We start from the raw sequence: 13,402 nt of genomic DNA, 5'->3' as shown, positions 1-13,402 counted from the left end.
TCTTGAACCTAAAATGTTTGTAAATAGCTTCCTATACTTTAACATTTCTAAAAAATATAGGAATTAGCATACCTTTTAAGAACTGTAGGAATCAGGACTTAAATAATAAACTGAGGAGTCAGCATAACTCTTAAAAACTTAATTGTGTGTAAAAAACTCTGTTATTGCATTATATTGATCTATTGTTTCTAATATCAACTTTACTCAATTTGTTTGCTTAATTTGTGTACTTTGTATTTTTTACAATTCACTCCTGAGTTGTAATCTGTAATTTGTAATTTTGTTTGAGCTTTTCTCCCCAGGATTCCATTGAAAACAGGCTCCTTGCAGCTGAATGAACTATCCTGGCAAACAAACTACAAATAAATAAATAAATAATAACAAAAACTCAGAAACTGGAAGCTCTTGCTTATGGATATGGATAGCAAGATATAAGCAGTAAAATGTTATTAGTCCCTTCAGTTTTATACTTAGGTCAGGCATATTTTTATCAAACAGAGGAGACGTTGTGTACAGCAAATAATAAAGAGTTGAAGGATTTTGTTAAGGAGGGCAAGCAAGCAAAAAGAGTCAAGGGGATAAATTTATCCTCCCAACAGTACTAGGAGGTTTAGGGTTATCTGATATGAAGGGATATTTCATAGCTGCACAGTTAAGGCTCTTGTACATAACACAAGCAGAAAGCTGCAGTACAAAGTGGAAGGGGATGATGATGATGAAGCAGGGGTGTAACTCCAAAAATAAGAAAAGAATGGAATGGGATTTTAGATGCAGATTCTTTAGGAGATTAAGAACAGTCATACATAATATAAGAGCCTTAACTGTGCAGCAGTAATACGGAATAAAAGAGCCTTTACTGTGCAGCAGACAGTATACTAAGAACTAAGCCAACACAGGAATGGAGAAAAGAGACTCTGCCAGTAGAGATGACTGCAATTAGGGGTACAGAGAACAGACAAGAGCAGACTGGAATTTACTGGAGGAAGCTAACAAAAGAATCAAGGTACTGAGAACAGATAAATAGGGAAATAAATGTAATAGAATGGAAAGAGACCAAGAAGACATTTGGATTTCAGGTTAGTGACTGCCTTCCTTATCAGGATTGATATCAGAAAAATGATAAACAAAAAGGGATAGGGGAATCCTAAATGAAAGACCTGCCCTGGTTGAATTTTTAATTGACACTAGAACAGAAGCTTCTGTTAAAAATGGGTAATTAGTGGGAAATATAAACCATTGCACAATAACTATAGGAATCAATCAGAAGTGGTCAGAAAAAAATGGGAAGGGAGATTAGATACGCAATTCGCCAATAAATAATGCTACATTTAATGCTGTTGGGTGCCAAAAAGGCAATTACTAGAAATGGAAATGACAATTTATACCAACTATACTCAAAGTAGTGGATATTATAACAGAGATAAAAGAAAAGGAAGTTGGATCTTTTGAAAAGGATAGGAGTAAATTATATAGAAATAATATGGAAATTGCGGGAACATTATATCCAGAAAAAATGCTTTGGATGAGGAATGAGGTTTAATGGAAGGCAAGAATTGAATAATTTATGAAATGTTGCTTAGATTATGCATCACATATATTATTTTATATCCTATAATGTTTGGAAATGTGAACTTATTAATATGGTTTGACTACACAGGTTCATAGGATGATACTAGGCTATTGGCCCAGAGACCCTTATAAGCCTAGCCAAGAATTTTGTCCATGTTCGCTCAAAGTCAGCACTTGTTTCCCCTGTCCAGCAGGGACACAGATGGTATCCCAGGGGTGTATTTTCTGTTTCCCATCCAGTCATCCAGGTTCCTCTTAAAGAGGGCTAGAGAGGTACTCTGCTTGACAAGGAGAGGGAGTCTATTCTACAAATGGGGGAGTCTTTGGGACACAAATCTATCCCACCAACAAGTTCTATTAATTTCAAAGACCAGGTTAAGGCCTTGCATGTGAGTTGCTCGAGTGGAGTTTGCTTACAGATATGCAGCAACTCCATCAAGGCTGGGTCTAAGATGGCCTTGTATGCCAGACATAGGTCAACTCTGAGCAGTCTGTATGAGATTGAGTAGAGGGACAGGGCTTTTAGCCTATCAGTATAGGATAGATAGATGGACGAGGGCTGATGTGGCCCCAACGCATGGGAATTGGGCAGGCAGATTTCAGGCCTTGCCCCGAGAGGGCAGCCAAGTGGCAGTAACACCTATAGCCTCCAGGAGGGCAGGGTGGATGTGCACCTGCACCTTCCTGTCAGTGGATGGACATTTCTCAGCTCTGTGCAGTGGAGACTCCTCTCTTCTGACTGCATCTAACCCTGGGGGGATGGGAGGCCTGTGGTGGGCTCCCTTGACTCCCTGGCCATGCCCTCAACAGGGGCATGACACCCTGGGGGGTGATGGAAGGTACAATGACCCTCAGACAGGCGTAGCACCGGGAGTAACCCAGGGCTGCAAACTGCGTTTGAAGTGCCGATGATTAATGTGTTCTGCAATTCACATTAGTTCTAGCAGTAAGCTGCATTCTTCATTGACATATAAGCCAAGTGATCCACTGCTCAGAGTCGTATCATTCTGTTTTCGGTCACCGGGGGCACCGCTACCCGTGTGGCATCACACCATTGATGAGCATGTGAGGTTTCACAAGCGTTGTCAAGGGGGCCCAGACCGGGGTTACTGGCCCTGTTCCACGGGATGGCAGGGAGTCTCGCGGCAGCTGGCACAAATGCCCTGCAGGGAGCAGGGCATCCTTCACAGGTACCTGCAACCGCCATCGAGGGGAGAGGACACTGGTGTGTGACCCCTTGGGGAAACTATTCATCTCTGGCACTCGTGGCAGACTGCACTGCTGGGCTGGGTGCCACCTCGACTGCCATCCCCTCAGGGAGCCAGAGCAGTGGCTGCACCTCCCACCACGTGGGTGAGACCCCCTCCCTCCCACCACCAGGAGACAATAGAGATGGATGCCAACTTTCCTCTCACTCCCTACCCCTATGAATCACGGGCTCAGTCCCACCAGCCTCTGCCAGGGTATGTGGAGACAGGGGCCAGAGACAGAGGGATGTAGAAGGTCTGAGAGGCGAGGCAAAGAGAGGTGGTACCTGGGGACGGTGCCATCCCAAGACCCTCGACATTAATGATCCTTCTGCAGGTTCACCTGTGGAAACCTTGTTATGACTTTTACTTCCTCTTGATAGTCAAGTTTATTCATCTTTTTGGCACACCACTGGGGCCATGACCAACTCCAGAGGGGCTGTGCCAAGAACTTCACTAAACCATTCAATCGGTAGTAGTGACGGATAGTGTGTACAAAGGGCAAGGACTTAAGCAATGTAAGCTTATGATTAGCACTTACTGGGAAATCCTTGTTCATGGGGAATAATTGCAATCCCTGGTCCCTATCACAAATGAGGTTCAGGAGATTATCCAGACCTGTCGGCAAAGGGTAGACAACACTGATCTACTCAGTGTAGCACATGTGCAGACCTGGCCATCTAAGGGCATCACAGACCTGTTAGTCCTCAATCTCGTGTGGCTGAAAGATGTTGGAGACGACCAGACAGGGCCGCATAACTAGTTAGCATGGCAGAGTCTCATTCATTATCAGAATTAACCAGACAAATTGCTCCACCAACTAAGAATGGCCATGCACCGCCACCCACAGAATCGAGAAAGAGCTATCAATCTGTCAATCCTTTCCGTGTCCAGGGTGGGTGAGATTTCCTGTGTTGAGTCAAATTAAACAGCAAGCTCCACTCCTGGTGGTGCCCTTCACACAATTCCTTTAAGTTTCAGCTTTGCAACCATACTCCCCATAGAACTCAAAGGCTTTGGTTTCCCAGAAGCTCCCCGGAGGGTCATGGGAATAAGGCTGCATGATCATTAGTTGGCATCATTTATGGTCGGAACTATGACAGTATCTGATCGTCTTCAAATCTCCAACTTTCATTCTTGATTAATGAAAACATTGTTGGCAAATGCTGTGACTTTCATTCATCTTGTGCCAGTCCAAAAATTTCACCTTGAGCGGCACAATAGGAACGCTCCTGGCTGTCCCTGTTAATTTAAAATTAATCATGGCCCCAGTTCTGAAAACCAACAAAATAGAACCAGAGTCCTATTCCATTATTCCTAGCTGATGTATTCAGGTCACCGACTTGCTTTGAACACTAATTTTTTTCATAGTAAACACTTCAGACCCCTGGGACACTCAGTTAAGAGCACTGAGGGAGATCTGAGAGGCAGGGCTTAGGACAGGTGGTAGCTCACCTTGTAGCAGACTGACAGCCTGATCCCAAGATCCAACTACAAGCTTTTTAACTGCAGCAACTTTAATATACACTATTGGAGCTGAAATTACCGTGGCTGCTGGCACCAGACTTGCCCTCCAAAAGATCCTTGTTAAAGGATTTAAAGTGTACTCATTCCAATTACAAGACCTCAAAAGAGTCCTTTATTGTTATTTTTTGTCACTACCTGCCTGAGTCGGGAGTGAGTAAATTGCACGCCTGATACCTTTGTTGAATGTGGTAGCCATTTTTCAGGCTCCCTCTCCAGAAATGAACCCTGATTCCCTGTTAACCGTGGTCACCATGGTAGGCACAGATAGTAATATCAAAAGTTGATAGGGCAGACATTCGAATGTCATGTCACCACCACAAGGGCACACGATCAGCCCGAGTTTATCTAGAATCACCAAAGCTGCTGTGCCGAGACCCGGATAGGTTTTGGTCTGATAAATGCATGCATCCCTGGAGGTCAGCATGTATTAGCTCTAGAATTACCACAGTTATTCAAGTAACAGTGGAGCGATCAAAGGAACCATAACTAATTTAATGTAGTGTCAGTGTGCACTGAGACATGCATTTCTTAATCTTTGAGACAAACATATGCTACTGGCAGGATGAACCAGATAGAAGCACCTTGGTGGGTAAGCAGAGAGAAGGGGCTGGAGCCTGCACCTCCTCTGACAGGAGGTGTCCCTCTCCATGCAGAGGTGGCACCCTGGATGCTGGTCATGGACCGGCGACCGTGACCCCAGAGGCCATGAGCTGGTATGGAGCACAGAGGTGTGGCAGCACTCAGAGCCAGAGAGAGAGAGAGAGAGATCCCATGCTTGGGCGCACTGCTGCCAGCATACGGTGGCCATGGAGTGGCCCTGCCCATGACAGGATCCATTCGCTTCAGCGCAGGCTCATCGGTCTTGCCTTGACTTCAATCCAGAGGGGCATGGAATGTTCCGTGCCTCCACCCAAGCCTCACTCCTGTGGAAGAAGCTTGACCCGCAAGTGTGACCTGCAGAGCCATGCCACGGGGGCCCTCCATTAGTGGGAGTCTGTCAGCCCGATCGATTGACGGTAAGGAAAGGTGCATTGACCCCACGCAGACACCTGGTGGGACATCACCCAGGGCTGGGACCCAGACTCGCACTCTGATGGGATGCCCTGTCTTTCCTCCCCCGAGGCTGGGACCCAGACTGAGGTACTTGGACTCGCACTCTGATGGGACATCCCTTCATCCCTTAACTCCCATAGGCTGCCAAATCATGCCAGATCACACATGCCCACTGGATGATCGGACTCGCCTTGGCTGTGGAGGGGCAGATACACTCTCATATGGACTTCCATTCAGGAGGAAGAGGTCCGGGAGGGTGCAGACACCTGGCAGGATGGTCCATGGGGCTGGAAACCGGATCTGGGCTCACACTCAGATGGGATGCCCTGTCGTCCCTTAACTCCTGAAGGCTGCCAAATTGTGCCAGATCATGCGTGCCCACCGGACGATCGGGGAAGTGAATCTGCAGTGTGCAACCAGCCCCATGGAACTCCCCTCGGCTGCTGAGGGTCAGATCCTCTCTCATGTGGACTTCCAACCAGGATGATAAGGCACGTGAGGGTGCCTCGACCCTGCACAGACACCTGGCAGGATGGTCCCCCAGGCCTGGGACCTGGACTCAGACTCGCACTCCAACAGGGCACCCCATTGTCCCTTAACTCCTGAAGGCTGCCAAATCATGTTGGATCACTCAAGCCTGCCAGACAATCAGGGGAACAAACCCACAGGGTGCGACCAGCCCCGCAGAACTCCCCTCGGCCACTGAGGGGCAGATCTACTCTCATGTGGCCTTCCAACTGGGAGACAGAGGCCTGGGAGGGCACCTACACCCTGTGCAGACACCTGGCAGTATGTTCCCCCTGGGCTGGGACCCAGACCAAGACTCGTACTCTAATGGGATACCCTGTCATCCCTTAACTCCTGAAGGCTGCCAAATCATGCTGGATTGCACATGCCCACCGAGCAATCGGGAAAGCAAACCCACAGTGTATGATCAGCCCCTCAGAACTACCCTCGGCTTCGGAGGAGCAGATCTGCTCTCATGAGGACTTCTGACTCCCCCTCCTTTCCAATCCAGAGCACCTCTAGGGACTTTGTGATTTTTGAGAATGCCTTTGGGTACAGGGCAAGGTTGGATATCTCTGCCCAGGCAAGAGCTCTCTGGGCCCTGCCACCATCCACCTGGTGCTCCCTTAAAGATGTCCATCAGGGCTAGCCCCTACAAGCCTCTCCTTCGACCCAGCTGAGAGACCTCCTTCCCCAGCCGAGACTCCCACATTGCCTAGGGGGACCCCATCACCTCCAGGCTGACACACAATGCCATGTGGCTCATGCTCTCGGATCCACTTGGGGGAACTTTGGCACAATCCCACTGGCCTCGTGAAACTCCCCTCAGTCACCAAGGGGTAGGTCTTCTCCCATTGGGACTTCTGAGTCCCCCTCCTTTCCAATCCAAAGCACCATGGACCCCATCTCCCGCATATCTCCTGCAGGCTGCCAAATCGTACTGTGTCCTGTGTGCCTGCGGGGCCTCTCAGGGGGGATTCCTTCTTATTATGGTTGGCCTTGTGGAACTCCTCTCAGCCACCGAGTGGCAAGTCTGCTCCCATGAGGGCTTCCGTGTCGCCCTCCTTTCTGATCCAGAGTACCACGGTCCCCGTCTTCCACATATCCCCTGCAGGCTATCAAATCGTGTCATGTTGCATGTGCCCTCAGAGCCTCTTGGGGGAGCTTCTGTCCAATCCCAGCTGGCCAATGTCCACCTCTCTCTCGCTTCCAGACTTCCATTGGGACAGACCCCCTCTGGGCTTCCACTTCTGCCCAGCCGGGATAGCTCTTTTCCCAGGTTACATATCTCCTAAAGGTTGCCAAATCATGCAGTGTCAACTGTGCTCTCAGATCCTCTCAGGGGAACTTCCCTCCGATCCTTTCCAGCCTTGTGGAACTCTGCTGGGCCATGAGGCCTCAGACAGTCCCTCAGCCAGACTTCTGTGACACCAAGTTCTCCCTTTTGCTCTCCACCTAGGGCTTTCAAACTCACACAGGAGATGGCCCTGGGTCCTGGCATCTCTGCGCATTTCACATTGCACCTCCATCTCTCTCCTTCATGGTACCAGGTGCCGACGAAGTGCTTCATTTTGAGCCTCCTGGCACGTGGCCCCTTGCCTCCTGTGTGGTGCCATTCACAGAGTGGCATTCCTGCAGTGCCAGGTGAAGGATGGGAGGCTGACCCAATGCCCACACCCAGGCCCAGGTGCGAGATGACACGGCAACCAAATCTCTGGGGCCAGGAGGATGGATCCCAGACCTTGCTTCCCAGGGTGGCTCTTGGCATGCCCATACTGACGACTGACTTCCCCAGCTGGCCCTGGGTGTGAGACTTATATAAATGTAAGTTTCCCTATGTCACAAGTGATAATTCAATAAAGTTGTTTAAAAAAACATGAGTGGCTTTAACTGCTGGTCTTCACATTACTAATCACACTCAACAGCAAAATACAGGTAACATGTCACATCCTTTTATGGTTCAGAGATTAAACTACTCCAAAACATGAATGATTTCTTTCAGGTTTTCCCTTATCACTATGGTTATTGTTCAGCATCATAGGCACTCTGACCAAAATACTTGCATTTGGGTTGGTGTTGAGACTGACTTGAGTACATGCCTGATTTCCCTTCTGAAGTTTAGCAGAAGACGTATAATATCTCTTCACTGGTTCTCTTTGCCAGACATATTAATGAGGTCATCTTTGAAATCAAGGATAATAGACTGGAGTTTGCCTCACCCAGAAACTACATAAAGCCAAAACATGACCATCACTAAACTTCATAAAGGCTGTTATAAGAAAGCAAATGCTTTTTTTCAAATCTGAGGTCATCTCAAGTTCTCTGGTAATGCTCATGTGTAGATAATGAAATCTTAAGACCCAGTAGTAGCAGAAAATAAGATGCAGTCTTTGCTTTTTCATTGACTTGGCAGTAAATCATAACATTTGAGTTTACCAAACTTTCTCACATCTCAATCTTACTTTTTCAGCTGGCCACATATTTTCTGCTGGACCAGTGCTAGTCTTGCACTTGCAAAGGCACTGCCATAGACAGTGAGATTCCCATACACAGCTAGCTTTGTTATGGTTTTAGTGTATAGTTCTTCTTCCCATCTGATTGCTATTGATTCCTCAACTCTGTGCTGGAAAAAAAAGTATAATCATAGTGGCTCATGGTTGCAGTCAGCCATCTATTGACAAAAATTCTTTAAGATATGTGTCTTCTTCTGGATTTCAGAGGAAGTAAGATAAAGTGCTTGTGGTAGTGAAATGGTACCTAAATATGCCACTCCCAGTGATCTGTTTAGGTCTTGAGCATAAATAGTGTCTTGTGAAATTTGTTTGAAGCCTAGCAAGGGTACTAAGCTAAAACATTTGAAAGTACTTTCCTGTTACCTGAGAAATGCTTAAAAATATTGGGAAACGGCTTAAGAAAAAAGAGATTTCTAAGTATAAGATATGATAAGATGGAGAAAGAAAGAAGAAAAAGAAAAAGATCTGATAAGCCAGGAAAGATTGAGAAATCTAAGGAGGCAATAATAAATTTCAGAAAAAATTAAAGTCCTTCAGTAGCTTTGCAGATAATGGTGCATTCATTATGTACAGCTCTCAGACAAAAATACCCGAAGACTAATAATATTGACTTCTACGATACTCACTGAAATTCAAAAATTTACAAAAAAAAGGTTAAAGCATTACAGCCATCACTGTGGCATAGTGGAGTAAAGTTCCTACTACAACCCACAAGACTGGAGTTTTAGTGGATCAGGTGTCTAAGGTACTGGAAGGGAAGAACAGACATGCCCATACTTGGGAAGAGGGCACATGCTTAGGTACACCTCGTGTTTAATCCCTGACAGTGGCTGGGGATGCAAAGAGGTAGGTGGTACTGTTCTAAGGGAAATCACTGGGGAGGAGGACCGCATTTACTGAGTTGACAGAGAGGTGGGATGATGAGCCAGCAAGCATGTTCCCATTCCACTCCTGTTATTGGATGTTAATTAGTGTGTTCTGGGAGCGACGTTAAGGCAAAAACAGAAAACACTACTTTGCAACAATATAATACTAAACCAGGAATCTACATTCTTTCACCAGTCTTAAAGTTGGGTCAGAGCAAGTCAGGGGAGGTAAAGAGTGCCTACTAGACCTGATGGACAAGGAGGGGTATTGGTGTTTGTCAAAGGTCAGCTGCAAGAAGCAAAATAAATAAAAGTTTAAAACATTGCATTCATTTGTTCATATCCTGGAACTATCCAGAATAGTACTTCAAGTAGGGGAAATGAAAGATCTAGAATGCATCATTGTAGATAAGTCAAAAATTGCCACAACTAAAAAGGCTTAATTCACTTCAAAGTTTTCTGCTAACATTCCTGTTTTTTGGTCCACCAGGTGTTTTGGATACAGGTTCTTTGCTCATAAAGATTTTTATACAGTGTTGCAATATATACACAGGATATTCTGAGGACAAACAAAGTCATGTAGGAGTTTGGATCAAAAATGTCAGGGTTCACAGACTTTATTACCAAACTAAGCTTCTACTTGTAACATAAAATGTATTAAAGTTTGTAAACCAAACCTGGCCAGCATCCCTCAGTTGGAAAAATCACTTTAATTTAATATTAAAGGAATTTACTTGTAATGAAAAGGTTTTTCTAGTACCAATGCTATTATTCCTAAATAATCCACCTATGTTGGAAGCTAAGATGTCATCTTTAAGGTTCTTATAAACTGATAACATATCAAGTCTACTCAACCTATAGCTGACAAAATACATCTTGAAGCTTCACTATATGCTTCTTGTAACTAAGACATTTAAGATTTGATATCTTTTTAGTGCAAGATTTTTGTACTCTCTCATGTTAATAGTGCTAATGCGGGTCTATATTAAATCAACAAATGCTTAAAATAGCGAACGCTGATTTATCAACCCTTTAAAAGTGATACCTCACAATCACGAAGACACAGAACAGTGATTTTTTTTCCCAGGGAAAAAAACCTCTGTTGCACAAAAAAAAAAAAGTTCAAAACACAAAATAAAGTGGAGGGCTGTGTCCCCCCAACCCCCCTTCTTAAATATACCAACTCCGAGATCGCACCACAGTGGAGGAAATGACAAAGTCCTGAAAACGGCCCAGCAAATTTTTTTCCCTAGGAAAAAAAAAATTGCTGTTCCGCATCTTCGGGATTGTGAGGTTTCGCTCTTACAGGGTCGATAAATCAGCGTTTGCTATTTTACATGTTCGCTGATTTAATATAGACCTCTAATGTCGCAGATGCACAGTGTATCACAGTAGTCAAAGTGTGATCTGTTAGCCTATACAAAGTAACTGCTGAATCAGGTTGTCTGGTGGTTATGGTGTGAACAATATGTATAAAGCCATAATGTCTTCTAATAATTTGGCATTTACATCACATTTCCAAACACCATTCGTTGACACCTCTAATGTCCTTAACTTGATCAGAAACTGGCAATGTTTGATTTTAATACAATACAGATATGTCCTGTTAAGGGTATCCAACTGTAAAATTACATTTTTGGTACTGAAGGAGACAGCATTCCTCTGTGACCAGCTGACCAAAGAGTCCAAGCTATCTTGTAAACTACATTGGTCCTTCAGGTTCTTTACAGGTGAACCAATCTTAGTGCTGTCAGAAAATTTTTCAGTCACTACATCATCCCTTTTTGAGTATGTTTCTACAAAGATGTTAAGAAGAAAGGGGCCATAATACATAATTTTGTGGAATGCCTTTATTAATTGCCTTCTCAGATGAATATGTGTCATATACCCTAACTTTAATTTTGCACCTATGAAGCCAGTTGTTCATCCAGTTAATGATTATAGACTTGGATCTGGGATGGATAGAGTTTGAAGAATTTCAAAGTGTGGCACAGTATTAATGGCTTTTGCAAGATCAAGATATGCTGCATCTGAATCCAGGCCATAATCAATCGAATCAATCAAATTAACATAAAAGTTCAATAAATGATTATGACAAGAATAACCACTGAAAATTCTGTGTTTGTCAAGTCTACCTATATTTTAAATGACTATGATATAAGGCCTATAAGTACTCTTTCAAAAGATTTAGCATTAAAACTAGTTAGAGTGATCTGGCCTGTAATTATCTGCTCTGTTTAAATCACCATTTTGGAGATAGCCATAATACTGGTTGCTTTTCACAAATCTAGAACATACCAGCTCATTAAATATTACTTAAATAAATAGGCAAGGCATAGCACAAGTCACTTGCTGATTTTGCTAAAGGAACAAAAGCAGTAAAACTAAGTCCAATAACAGCATATTTTCAATAACACCGTAGTAACCATATTTTCAGTTATTACAGGGCAGTTACCATCTTTAGGATTGCTAAATTCTGAAAGTGTAGTCCCCTTTTGTTTTCCAAAAAAAAAAAGTTTGTCAGTACACTTCACTGAAGTACCCCAGTCTGTTATAACATGGCTATCCACAATAAATGATTTATTAGCAGGAGACTTCGGATGACAGAACTTTTTTTTTTATGGTGGGAACTGCTAGCTAGTTTCCTTTCATATCGGAATTTTCCTAAAGCTGCCTTAAAAGTGGAATATATTCTGAAGTTTTTATGTGAGGGTATTTCTTATATATTGCTCAGCATTTTTTTCTATTAATTAAATGATTTAACTATTTTGTCCATCAGGGGGGTTGACTATTGACAATTACCCTTATTTTTGTATTTCATTGGGAGTCAAGTCTATAATATTTTATTTAATCAAATTGATTTCTGGATACTGCCTGACGTACTGAGATATTAGAACTGAATATTCTATATATATATATATATATATATATATATATATATATATATATATATATATATAATACATACACACACACATATATATATATATATATATATATATATATATATATATATATATATATATATATATATTCTTCTTTTTCTTTTTTCTTTCGGCTGCTCCCATGAGAGGTCACCACAGTGGATCATCTGTATCCATTTCTTCCTGTCCTCTGCATCTTGCTCTGTCACACCAACCACCTACATGTCCTCTCTCACCACATCCATAAACCTTATCTTAGGCCTTCCTCTTTTCCTCTTACCTGGCAGCTCCATCCTTAGCATCTTTCCCCCAATGTACCTAGCATCCCTCTAAAGCACATGTCCAAAAAACACAATCTCACCTCTCTGGCTTTATCTTCAAACCGTCCAACCTGAGCTGACCCTCTAATATACTCATTTCTAACCCTGTCCATCCTCGTCACACCCAATGTAAATCTTAACATCTTTAAATCTGCTATCTCCAGCTCTGACTCCTGTCTTTTCATCAGTGCCACTGTCTCCAACCTATATAACATAGCTGGTCTCACTAACATCTTGTAAATCTTCCCTTTCACTCTTACTGGTACCTTTCTGTCACAAATTACAGCTGACACTCTTCTCAACCCACTCCACCATGCCTGCAGTCTCTTCTTCACCTCTCTTCCACACTCACTGTTACTCTGAACCATTGATCCCGAGTATTTAAACTCATCCACCTTTTGAGAACTCTACTCCCTGCATCCTCACCATTTCTCTGTCCTCCCTCTCATTCACACACATATATTCTGTCTTAGTCCTGCTGACCTTCATTCCTCTCCTCTCTAAAGCATATCTCCACCTCTCCAGGGTCTCCTCAACCTGTTCCCTACTCTCACTACAAATAACAATGTTATCCGCAAACATCATAGTCCATGGAAACTCCTGTCTTATCTCATCTGTCAACCTGTCTATTACCACTGCAAATAAGAAAGGGCTCAGAGCTGATACTTGATATAATTCCACCTCCACCTTGAATGCATCCATCACTCCTACAGAGCAGATCACACCACTGTCACCTGCCCTTGTACATATCCAGTACCATTCTTATGTACTTCTCTGCCACTCCTAACTTCCTCAAACAATACCAAAACTCCTCTCTAGGAACTCTGTCATATGCTTTCTCTAAGTCCACAAAGACACAATGCAACTCCTTCTGAC

The 13,402-nt window shown here is 43.7% G+C and overlaps 1 non-coding gene across 1 annotated transcript; it reads right to left on the bottom strand.

Annotated features, from left to right (window-relative positions):
- Window positions 1-2,414: 2,414 nt before the first annotated feature.
- On the bottom strand, window positions 2,415-2,568 carry LOC122800642. The gene has a single exon (XR_006364635.1). It is a non-coding gene; the product is annotated as a 5.8S ribosomal RNA (ribosomal RNA).
- Window positions 2,569-13,402: the final 10,834 nt, after the last annotated feature.

This window comes from Protopterus annectens, chromosome 4.part0 (assembly GCF_019279795.1).
Source record: "Protopterus annectens isolate FY-2018-M chromosome 4.part0, PAN1.0, whole genome shotgun sequence".
Classification (NCBI taxonomy): Eukaryota; Metazoa; Chordata; order Ceratodontiformes; family Protopteridae; genus Protopterus; species Protopterus annectens.
The sequence above is the reverse complement of the archived record's forward strand: the minus strand, read 5'-3'. Positions and strand labels throughout refer to the sequence as shown.